Source organism: Tamandua tetradactyla, chromosome 2, assembly GCF_023851605.1.
Source record: "Tamandua tetradactyla isolate mTamTet1 chromosome 2, mTamTet1.pri, whole genome shotgun sequence".
Lineage (NCBI taxonomy): Eukaryota > Metazoa > Chordata > Mammalia > Pilosa > Myrmecophagidae > Tamandua > Tamandua tetradactyla.
The window spans coordinates 156,403,274-156,415,954 of record NC_135328.1 but is presented as its reverse complement, the minus strand read 5'-3'; the positions used below and the strand labels follow the sequence as shown (position 1 = coordinate 156,415,954).

The following is a 12,681-nucleotide window of genomic DNA, read 5'->3' as shown; positions in this document are numbered from 1 at the left end:
ATTCAGAAAGATTTATTTGCTGAAGGATTTTTGAGGGGATGTCAAGAGGCCTCAGATTTAGGAGGAGCCTTGGGCCAAACAAAGGGTAAAACATTAGCCAGATTTACTTGTCTTAAAGTGGCCCCAGAGGAGTGAAGAAGATGCCTCCCTAGAAGTGGGTAGGGCATTTAGGGACGATGAGAAATTGATAGAACACTAAAATATTCTCAAGCTTACAGAGGAGAGAGGTGGTGAAGGTTTTAGTTTTGACTTTACTGTGAACTCCCATAACTAGGCAAGTCCAAGTGAAGGTTGGCCCAAAGTGGCAGTTCAGGAAATAGTGGCTCTAGTGTTAATTGAGGAATTAATAATTTTACCTATTATGCTGCGTGTCATCTGGGGCTCCTCTAAGTTGATCAGAAGTGAAGTCAGCAGAGCCATATGCAGCCTTGGCACCCTCAGTCTTCACTTGCCATGAGCAGGGCTTTAAGGAGCTATCCTGCCCCATCTTCAGGAGACAGTGCAGTCCTGGGTCTGACTGTTCGTGGCACCTGGGGCAAAGCCTCCATGAGTTGAAGCAAGGTCCCGTGAGGCCCAAAGCTATGATTTGGGTGACCTTAAGAGGACAGGGCACTGTTAATAGTGACTGCAATAATTTGAGCTTATTGTTTTATGGTCTTTTTCTTCTCTTTGCTTTTTCTCTTCCTCAGCTTTGTTTTGATTGTTATAAACAGAAACAACAGTTTCCAGTAGGTCATTATTGGGAGTTTGCTGACTCATGGAGAGCTTTTGCAGCTTTCGTCAAATGTCAGAGGCAGACTGGCTAATGAAACGAGTGCCCACCATAAGGGTTCCACTAGCTTCTCCTGGAACAGAGCTGGGTTTTCTTCTTTTTCTGAGTGATTTCCCTTAGCTTATTACAATTAACCAGCTTCGTGGTACATCTTATGCCTTTCAGCAAACAAGTATTTTAACTTTAATGGAAATTGAGACCCTCTTTTTATCTTTTAATTTTAGGTCCTTGTCTGATAAAGAGCTACAAAATTTGGACTAGGGAATTTCTGGCTACTTTCCCTGTCTTTTACAGACTGGAGGTTGGTATTGTAATTGAGAGTCCCATTGGAGGGCTATGCTTCCTCGTCTTTTATTTATGTTTTATTTAGCTTATATTGGCTGTTGGCCTTTATATTTGGCCACAGTGGGATTTAACAGAGACTAGATGAGGATTCTGGGAAGGGGAGCTATCTAAGAGGATTATTTAAAATAGTTGCCTCTTTCTGCAAAGAAGAGTTAGGAAGAAGAAGTTTTTGATAGTTTTCTTGGGCATAACATAATTTGCAAGAGCTGTTCATGGGTTTGTCCTAATATAAGGCCATAAGGAATTTCTTGCCACTCTCTTTCCCTTTTACAAAAGAGATTTAATTGTAAGATAGGGTTAGAACTGACTATTTCATGAACAATGTTGTGTGTCCTCCAGGTAATACTGAGGCCAGGCAGTATTGCAGTAGCCTTTTAGCTCCGTGATGGGAAAATTATTCCAATTTCATGGCAGACAACCCAATAGACTGTCAGCCAAAATACTGGAAGTACCACCTATTTCTAAGGAAGAGAGTAAACAGAAGGCAGATTTCTGTACCAGTGCCCAGTATCCTGAGTTGCCAGCCTGCCATTCTGAACATTTATCCCTTGGTGCCATGGGACCAGGCTCCTTGTCCCTGGCTGTTACTGGGGTCTTCGAAGACTTGAGATGGATGGCCCAGTACCATCCCAAAGTTGCAGAGTTGACCCACTCATCTACCTGGGTGACTGTGCTCTTAACTTACTAAGTAAAGTAGTGCCAAGAGAATAGAAAGGATCTGCCACAGATTGGAGAGAAATGTCTCCTGGCTGGCTCACAAAAACATGTTGCTGGATTTCAGCTTTCAGGTTCTTGGCCATGCCCTGAGAAAGAATTCAAGGGCACAGCCTAAAGAGTAAGTAGATAGAAAACTTTTTGAAAACACATGTAAGAGGACATGGGGGCACTCTCTCAAAGATAGATAAGGAAGGTGAGAAGCTTCCTTTTATTTTTTATATTTTTTTGCCATATTGATATCTATTTTAGGACATGCTGTGTCAAAATTAAACAAAAAGTCAACTTTGTCTTTAACAATAATACTGCATTATAAAAGCACTTTACAGCTTTTTCTCATCTTTGAGCATAAGTTACTAGTATATGGGCTAATGACTATCTGAAAGCATTTCTCTCTTCAGATCCATGATCAAAGTGCTCTCTGAATATTACAAGGTGACAGTAAGTTGGAAGTGAAGGAGGAAGAGGAAAGAGGGGAATAAAATTCTCCCAATTAAAGGGTTTTGTTGCAATGAGAAGAGAAAGTATGAAGATGTTGTCTTTTCATCTTTATACTGTATAAAGAAGGCTTACAACATAAATTTAGCAGACTGAGCTATAACTCAGAAATTTTCTTCCTACAGTTTATTTATAAATGTTTATTGACTTACACAGCAGTCTCACAATAATTACTAAACAGGGGACACTCCTAGTATATTTGTTTGCAGTGTTTTAAGGGATACCAGGGTGATCAAGTTCTAAATAGATTCAACAAAGCATACAACAATTGGAGGTAGTATAGAAAAGAAGGCAAAAGGTGGACAATGGTGGCGCAGTGGCAGAGTTCTTGCCTGCCATGCCAGAGACCTGGGTTCATTTCCCAGTGCCTGCCCAAGCAAAAAAAAAAGAAGGCAAAGAAATAAATATCACCAAAGAAAAAGAGAAATTATAGCTTAAATATGAAACTTAATCACTCGTTAATTAACCTACCTATATTGGATTTAATAAAAAGCAAAACCAGCCTGAAAGACCCAACGTAAAAAAAAAAAAAGATCTGCCTTCAGGGGCTTATGAGAAAACTGTTTCCTTCTTCAATTTGATCTCAAATGTTCTGAGCTGAGCAAAGTGTTTGCTATTCTGATGAGGGTTCTGCATTGGTAATTTTTAGATATCATATTGTTTTTACTGCTTGTAATAGTTTTTTTTTTCTTTTGCTTGTAATAGTTTAGATCATAATACCAAATTAAAAATCATCCACTGGTTCTTTTTTCTTAAAAAAATTTTTTTTTGTATAATATAACATATATCAAAGCAAAGAAATAAAAAAAACAATAGTTTTCAAAGCACTCTTCAAAAAATGCTTACAGGATAGATCCCAGAGTTTGTCATGGGCTACCATACAATCCTCTCATATTTTTTCCTTCTAGCTGCTCCAGAATATAGGAGGCTAGAGGGCTTAATACTTTTTTATCATCACAATAGACTTTTTTTCCTTCTTTTTTTGTGAACAATAATATATATATACAAAATACCTCTAAATTTCCAAGCACAGCACCACAATTAGTTGTAGAGCATATTTCAGACTTTGACATGGGTTACAATTTCACAGTTTTTGATTTTTATTTCTAGCTGCTCTAAAATGCTGGAGACTAAAAGAAATATCAATTTAATGATTCAGCATTCATATTCATTTGTTAAGTCCTTTCTTCCATGTATAATTCTACCATCACCTTTGATCTTTCCATACCTCTCATTGGGGTTGTTTGGGCTATGGCATTTCTAAAGTTTTTATATTGGAAGGGTCTGTCACTAATATGGGGTAGGGAGATGGAATTATCTGATGTTCTAGAGAGGCTAAGCTAGGTTTCAGGACTTATCTGGACCAGGGCCCCGTCTGGAGGTTGTAGGATTCTGGCAAGTTACTCTAGTGCTATCCACTGGTTCTTAAAGGAATTTGGCTTCAACAATTTCTTGCCTGCACAGCATTTGAAAAGGAGGAAAGAAACCTCATGCAAAAGATACTGTTTGAAAAGATTTTTCTAATGAATAGAATAACTCTAAAAATTTTTAAATCTTAGGAGGAATAGTTCATTAGAACTTTTTATTTACCATGGAGATTTAAATATTAAAAAACTGTATGGATGTACTTGTTCACTTATCTCTTCCAGAATCTAATAAGGCACATGTAAAAGGATCATTTGTTTTGGTTAGAAACTAAATTTCTTGGTATGTTCATTACAATTCATTTTGAAGATGCACCCTGTTTTCTCATTCAAGCACTGCCCACCATGATAGTTGAGATTTGACCTCAAAGAAGGTCTGAGGAGTTTGTATCAGTACTCAAGAATAATTTTAGAGTCTTGACCCAAAGCCTTCAGCAAGTAATATCCCTAAAATTTAAGGATAATTTCAGTGGGTTTGGTCTGACTGCTGCCTTGCCATCTCCTGTTTGTTCTGAGGAAGGGAGGGTGAGAATAAGGAATGGCCAAGGAAGAGCTGAGGAAAGCAGGGAGAGATCAAGTAGGTAGGCAAAGGCTATTGTAAATATATTGCTTTTTAATCAAGCCACATGCATAACTGTTGAGATTTCCATTATTTTGAAGTACGTTGTCATACCATTAAAAAAGGAAAAAAATGTTAAAAAATGTATCTAATTTTTAAAGTTACCACTGGAATATTCTGGAATCTTTTGGCTTTTTGTAAAATATAAATGATGAAGGCACTAACTTTTTTTGTTCTTGTGAAGCTAATAAATCATCTCCACAAAATCGGCAGCAGTGATGAATTGCACTAACGTTATTACTGAAAGGAAAAGGTGATTCAAGCCAGTATTTGCAGTACAGTCAAAGAAAGAGTAAAGGGGCCAAAGCAGTGAGCTTCTGGAGAAGGGTTGAAGATGCCATGTGGTATTAGGCAGGAACAGCCACTTTCACTGACGACTGCTCCTGAGGCTTTTCCAGGTTTATGTCAATCAATGTCTTCTCTGCTGTTCTGTGTGTCTTCCATTCCAGGCAAGGCTGCTGCAACATGTCGGAACAGCTGCTTTGTATTGTATCCTGCTTTTACACTAGTTTCAATAAACATAACATTCAGCTCTTTGGCTTTCCTCTCTCCCTCCTCAACTGACACTTACCTCTTACCAACAAGCTCTGTTTTATTTCTCTACTAGCATGATGATAGCATCACTTCCTCCTTCTGTTCTGACGCCATCAATTCATTTTGTAGTTTGTTGGAATGAGTTAACTTTTGTGATAAGGTAAACTATAGCTGCAGCAGAATCACAGATGTAACTGGGAATGAGGCTAAGGAAACTTTCCTGACCCGCCATATCCCAAATCCCGCCTGATTTTCGATCCTCCAAATACATTTTTTTTGATAAAAAGTCAAGGCCAATTGTTACCTGGTAGGTGATGTTAAAACCATCATACACGAATCTGGTATTCAAGGATATCTTTCCAACGCTATACTCCCCCAGAACACTAGCTTGAATTTCCTCAGCGAATTCCCCAAGTCTCTTCCTGTGGACGTGGTGGAGCACGAGGCAAACCTCCCGGCTCGAGGCAAACCTCCCGGCTCGAGGCTGCTCCAGCTGACTGACATAAATAATCAAGAAGCAGTGCAGATGCTGAGCTCTCTTGGCCCCTGCAAGGCCCGGTGGAGGAGTAAGGTTAGAGGGCAGGACTACTCCACAGACAGGCAGTTGTTGCCACCGCCACCTCTTGGCAGAGTCACCTAGCACTTGAGCGAGGCCTATGACTGGGAAGATAAGGATTGAATATCGAACATCCAAAGTTGTGCCCGGGGTTTCCAGGGTTAGCTTTCTTCCCTTCTTCAGTACCCGGCACGGGAAGCTGGGGCCAGAGAGGTGGAGGGTGACAAAGCCAGAGCCGCGTATGCGTCTGGGACCTCCCTTACACAGCGCCTCAACTCCCAAAGCTGTCTCTTCCACCAGCCAACTTGCTGAGTGCACGAACCTGTAGCGCGGTGCGGGGCCAGCCACGGAGCTAGCCTGCTGCCAGCCTCCCACCTGTGAACATGCCTATGTGAGTGAGTCTTCCATTTATTTTATCTTTTACATAGTAGAAAATATGCCTTATTTTACATGTCATTGGTACATAATGCATAAGTCTGTCTAAAAATCAGTCTTGGGAAACACAACAGTAAGCTACAGCTTAAATGGTCAGAGACAAAATCTATTTTTACTTCATTTATGATGAGATGACTGTAATTATTTTAAATACTAATACTCTATATCCAGTATTACAAATGATTTTTGTTACAACTGCTGTAGGTTTTTTTTTACATTTTTTATTGTAAAATATAACATATATATAAAGCAAAGAAAGAAAAAAAGCAATAATTTTCAAAGCAGATTTCAAAAAATAGTTACAGAAGAGATCCTAGAGTGGTGATGGGCTACTATTCCATCATCTCAGATTTATCCTCATAGCTACTCCAAAACACTGAAGGCCAAAAGGAATATTAATATTGTGATTCAGCAGCCATAATCATTTGTTAAATCCCATTTTCTCTGTTATACCTCCTACTTCTCCTTTTATCCTCTCCCAATTCTTCCTTTTATTTTTAATCCCAAACTTCGTCCACAGAATTCTAGCCCTTTGTCCTTATAAACCAACCATATCTGTTTCCTGTTGTATCTCCAGGACTTTGATGTTTTTTCCTTTTACAAAGAATGATCTGTAAGGTATTTACTGAATAAATTAATTAGCATTTCAAGCATCCTTGTCAATGGCTTTATCTTTGTTTTCAACATTGTAGGAAGATTTTAACTTTTTCATGATCTTGTAGATCCAGTCAAGGTAAACAGGATGCATCTCACAGACTGATAGAGTCCCTGATTTAGGTTCAGTTACTGCAATCTGCAATCTGAGTTTCTTCCTAGGAATGTATCACTCATTAGATTTATTAAATATTTTCCCTATACAAAGGGAATACAAATAGAGTTTGCATGTTTCTATATAAAAAGAAGCTGATGAGTTATGAGCTTTGGGAAGAGAGCATAGTGTTCCTTTTCTGTGGAACTTGCCTCAGAATTGATTGACCTCAGTGTAACCTATTATTTTGTGGATATTGGGGAGTTCTCCAAATGGTGAGATGAGAGCTGGCCTAAACCCATTACCATTTATAAGTAGTGTTAATTTCCATACATTGTTTTTATCAAAGTAAATGTTTAAATTTTATTGGTATATGATGCTTCCCCAGTTACTTAACTCTCTTGCCAGTTGAGGCCAATCTTTTTCAAAGAGCAGCTATTAGTAGACTTACCCTTATCTCCTTACTTCTGAAGACACTTTGATATGGTTTATGCTTCTCCACTTAAATCCACTACCCTTGAGAGGCTCACCTCCATCTCAATGAATCCAGTAATGCCTCTTCATCTTTCACAAGATTCCTCAACATATTCCCCAATTCCCTCATTCCAGAATCTCTCTCTGTCCTGGTTTCCTAGATAACAACACTCTCTTGGATTATTTTGGCCCCACTTTGTATATAGTGGCAAGGTCTTTCCAAAACATTAAATGCTGGAACTTCTCAGGTATCAGTCCCAGCCATTCCTTTACTTCTTTCTAAATAGGCAATATCTTCCATTCCTTTGACCATATTTATCATCTATATTTATATCAGTTACACCATCCAAGCCTTACATCTGAGTTCCAGACCTGAGCGTAAATTCTACCCTGAGATTCTCAGACTTTTCTCATCAGAAACTTAGAAGGACTCATCACTTTTTGAAAATCTTGCTCTCCAATAATCCAAGCTGGTTTGAATGAATTTACCTGTCATGCAGTGGCTTTAGGAAAGAAACCCTGGAGCAATTCTTCATGCAAAATATTGGTATTTCTGAGAGGTGTTCCATTTCCAAAATGGAAGTATATCTGGATTATATATGTAAGGAATCCTTGCATTTTTTTTCCTTTGAATTGTGTCTTCTGAAGTAGCTCTTAATCCTCACAGGGACATATTCTCTGTTTTATTTGCTGGTATGGCTCCATGCCCTTGTAGAGGTCTACCTCAGAGTTGACCTCCAACATATACACATTTATGAAAAAAAAAAAAAAGATTATCACTTACCTCAAGAATATTTGTAGAATAACCAGGCTGAAAAACATAAGACTATATAAGAAAGCCATGAAAATGTTGTAATTGAATACCTAAAGTGCATGCTACTAAAATAATAAACACTGCAGCATTTTAAAATTTCAGGTGAGTGAATTTAAAAAGAAAAAATATTTATTTGGGAACCAATGCCTGCACCTTAAATGAAAATGCATTACTTGATTTTGCTTCAGAAATAATTTATTTTTCTATACTCAAGATATGTCTGAAGAATTTTATAATTTAATTTTATAAATTAGTTAAGCCCATCCTATTTATAGAAGAATCAAACCAGATCATTTATTCTAGGACTCCATGATATTTTGAAGCTCATAGGGTGTTACAGTTCTGAGAACATCAGCTAAATCTCACAGGAGGAGACATATACTAGTCTTTCCCTTACTTGTTAGTACACACTCCACAAGAATGTTTTCCCTTGACTATATTTTTTCAGCACAAGTGTTTCTACTTAAGTAAAGTTAAACATATTCTTATACCTGAGAGAATATTGGTAGATTACAACTCCCCTTAGAAATACAAATTAATAAGACTCTTCTTGCTGTAGATGTTCTAGAGTACTACTCAGCATAACCAAAATCCAAAAAACTCTGAGGCCTTTTGAAAAGGGCAGGAAGGTTGATTTTGAGACTTTTAGAAGGAATTGAATGACTCAGTCTGTTTCTTTTCATTGAATTTACATTATTACCTAATTGGAGGAAATAGATTGCATTAAAGAGAGTCTGCCTTAATTAGATTTATCTTCACTGTCATCTGAGTTAATCAAGTGTGTCTTTTGAACTATAGCGCTAATCAACTGCATTAAAATGGTGCTATTTCTACCAAGAAATAGGTGAAAACAGCCTCATGAGATTCGGATGCTTGCATTTTCAGACCATTTGTGTTCTAGTGAGTAAGGGAGAGAATTTAACCTGGCAGGAGAGTGCTCATTTATTTTATAAATGATTTTTTTTTTAATCAGAAAGTGCTATTTAATTTGATTGCAGGCAGTTGGGCCCAGGCCATCTGACATCAGGTTAAATTATTGTGGAAATACAGTTTCTCTGGATTTATTCCTTAGTAATTTTCAGAGGAAACTCACCTAATATTATCATTCACAGAATGGTTTTATATATATAGGCTAGTAGTACTAACAGAGAAATGAACAAATAAATGTATACTGAAAAATAAAAGCTGCAGGAAGGGGAAAAAAAGGTCAACTTAGTTTGGCATTCAGTGAAGGGGCCTCTGAGGAAATGACAAAAATGTATTTGTGTAGTTCAGAGCAGTGATTTAAAGTTCATTCCTTTGATGCCTGGTTGAATCATAACTACAATTTACTGTAATTGAAGGAGAATATTTTGGTAATAAGGGATACTTTGATTGTATTTGCCTTGATTAACATCCAGGTAAATCATAGTACCTTCTAGATGAGGAAAAATTTTCTGATTTCTGAGGGGATGTAATATCTTGATACATATTTTTTTGTGCTTCTATACATGGAGAAAGAGACCTACACTGTAATTTTAGATATAAAGGTAAAATAAATTGAAGCAATTGAGTAAATGTGTGAATTTGTCATGACATTGTATAAAAATGGGAGGGGAGAGGAACTAGGATTCAGTTTTGAGAACTGCAATATTACTTGAAAAGTGCTATGAAGAAAACAAGATGAAGGAGTAACTAGAAATCTAGAATACAGTCAGGCGACTGTGATGTCAGAGAGGTCTAGGAAAAAGAATGTTCCCAAAAGGAGGCCAAGGCCCAATCCTTCTTTGGTTTGAAGATATAAACTGAGAAACATACACTGGATCAATTATTGGGAGCTTAGTGGAGATAGAAGCATGATTTATTTAAAAGGAAGTCATTAGCAATGTTACTTAGGCATCATTTGAGGCAGTGTGAGGAAAGGGTAAAAGTGCTCTTGCAGTTTGATTGTGAAAAGAGGAACAAGAGATCAAGCGCAAGAGAAGAAATAGATAAAGGGGACATTTTGTTTCATAATAGAATGAAAATAATGAGTTTAAATGAGGAGATTGTGATGAGAGGGAGAGGTTGCTGATAAATATTTCAATTTTAATATTGTGTGTGTTATTTTGAAGCCATTACATGCCTTAAAAAAGGGCAGGTTCTTTTAATACATTCCTGTGGTGCAACCTATTGTGGGTAGGACCTTTTAATCAGGTTATTTTAATTGAGATGTGACCTGCCCTATTCAAGGTGTTTCTTAATCCCCTTATTGGAGTCCTTTATAAGAGGATAAAGGAAACACAGGAAAAGCCCACAGAGTTCAGAAAAGAACCCTATAGAAGCTAAGAAAGGTCCCACAGAAGATCAAAAAGGAAGCCACTGAAGTGAGTTGCTGAAAGCAGTGAACCAGGAGAGAAAGACCAGCAATCTATAACTTCTGAGATTCTAGAAGTTCTCAGAACTTCTTTTCCTCCTTTGAGGAATGTGGGACATGATAATAACATTATGGCCCAATATACTTCTATTTTCTTGTTTTTAATTAACAATTTTTTTATTAGAGAAGTTGGGGGTTTACAGAACAATCATGCATAAAATATAGCTTCCCATATACCACCCCTCCATCAATACCTTGTTTTGGTGAGGAACATTTGTTACAAATAATGCACCACATTTTTATAATTGTACTATAAAAGTCCATGGCTTAATTTAGAGTTCACTGTGTTGTATAGTTCCATGGATTCTTTTTAAAATTTTTATTGTTACCATACTGATAATCAACCATTTCCTCTTTTAATCATATTCAGATTTATATTTCTGTGCTGATAATTGCATTAAAACTGTTGTGCTACCATCACCACCATCCATTATTAAAACATTTCCATCATTCTAAATAGTAAACCTGTGCATTTGAAGACTTAATTTCCCATTCACAATCTCCACCCTGTCCTTTGGTAATCTAGATTCTAGATTCTGACTCTAAGTTTGTTTATTCTGAATATTTGAGTCACTGAAATCATACCATACTTGTCCATTTGTGTCTAGTTTATTTCACTCAATATGATGTATTCAAGGTATGTCCATGTTGTCACATGTATCAGAATATTCCATTTTATGATGAATAATAGTCCATGTGTATATATATATATATCCCCCAAAGGTAATTATCCATTCATGGATCAATGGGAACTTGGATTGCTACCATCTTTGACAGTTGTGAATAGTGCTGCTATGATCATTGGTATGCAGTTATCTTTTTGAGTCCCTGCTTTCAATATTTTTTTGTGTACACTTAGTAGTGGGACTACCAGGTCATTTGGTGTTTTAGCTTGTAAACTGCCAGAATGCAATATACCAGAAACAGAACAGCTTTTAAAAGGGGAAATTTATTAATTTGCAAGTTTACAGTTCTTGGGCTGTGAAAATGTTCAAATTAAGGCATCCGGGGAAAAAAAAACCCTTGTTCAAGAAGGTTGATGATGTTTGGAATTTTTCTCTCAGCAGGAAAGTCATATGGCAACATCTGCTAGCTTTCTCTCCAGGCTTCTTCTGTGGCTTCCCCAGGGTTCTGTCTGTTCTGTTGGTTCTGTCAGTTCTGGTGGCTCTAAAGCTTTTCCCAAAATTGTTCCCTCTTAAAGGTTCCATTAAGCAACCCCACCTTGAATGGGTGGAGACACATCTCCATGGAAACCACCTAATCAAAAGTTATCACCCACAATTGAGTGGGTCACATCTCCATGGAAACAATCAGAATGATCTCACCCAACAATACTGAATATGGATTTTGAAGGACATGATTTTTCTGGGGTACATAATAGCTTCAAACTAGCACATCCCACCGTTTGGACCTCAAAAGACATGTTCTTTCCAAATGCAAAATACATTAATTCCATAACAACATCAGAAAGCCTTAAATCATTTCAGTAAGTGGGTAAAATCACCCTCTCCCAGGGCTTGATGTGTCTACTGGCCTGGCCTGAGGTTTCCTGGCTTCAGACCTTAGTTTCGATGGCTCTGCCTTTGAAGTTAATTTTCTTACAACTTGTCCCCCTTTCTGTCCCTTTTAGTCCAGACTGACAGTGGTTCTGTTTATACAGATCTCACAACATTCTTTTTGGTTTTCTATATAATAGTCAGGGATCATAACGATCAGACAATAGGACTTTCCACAAGTCCTTTCTGGATAACCCCATCTCCAAATGGCTTGTTCTGAAATGGCTGATTGTTTCCATGTTTGGTTAAGTCCTCACATGGGACCCCCTCACTGAGGTCTCATTTTCTGGAAGCCCTGAATTTTCTAGAACACCATTTTCTGTTTTCTTTATACCCAACAGTTCCCTTCTCAACTTACCTCTTTCCCATCATACTTTGCTGTAACCTGCAACGAGAAAGCAGGCCGCACATTCCACATTTAATTTGGAAATCTCTTCAGCTAAATATTCAAATTTGTGGCTTTCAAAATCTGGTTTCCATATAAAACCAGCAGGCAATTTTGCCAGATTCTTTGCCCCTTTAAAACAAGGATCACCTTCCTTCCAGTTTGCAGTAACACATGCATCATTTCTAAGTCCTTATCAGAGGTGTTTTTAGAGTCCACATTTCTACCAACAGTCTCTTCAAAGCATTCTAGGCCTTCTCTGTTGAGCTCCTCACAACTCTTCTAGAATTTTCCCCTTATCCATTTAAAAAGCCATTTCAACATGTTTGGATTTGCAAACTGAAGCAGCATCCCACTCCTAGTACTAAAATATGTTCTAGTTTGTAAGCTGCTGGAATGAGATATACCAGAA

At 37.6% G+C, this 12,681-nt stretch overlaps 1 protein-coding gene and 1 pseudogene across 3 annotated transcripts in view; one reads left to right on the top strand and one right to left on the bottom strand.

Annotated features, from left to right (window-relative positions):
• The window catches only part of LOC143674109 (uncharacterized), an 81,638-nt gene that overhangs the window by 57,282 nt on the left and 11,675 nt on the right, over nt 1-12,681 (top strand). The window lies entirely within an intron of this gene.
• On the bottom strand, nt 4,631-12,302 carry LOC143657720 (uncharacterized; annotated as a pseudogene).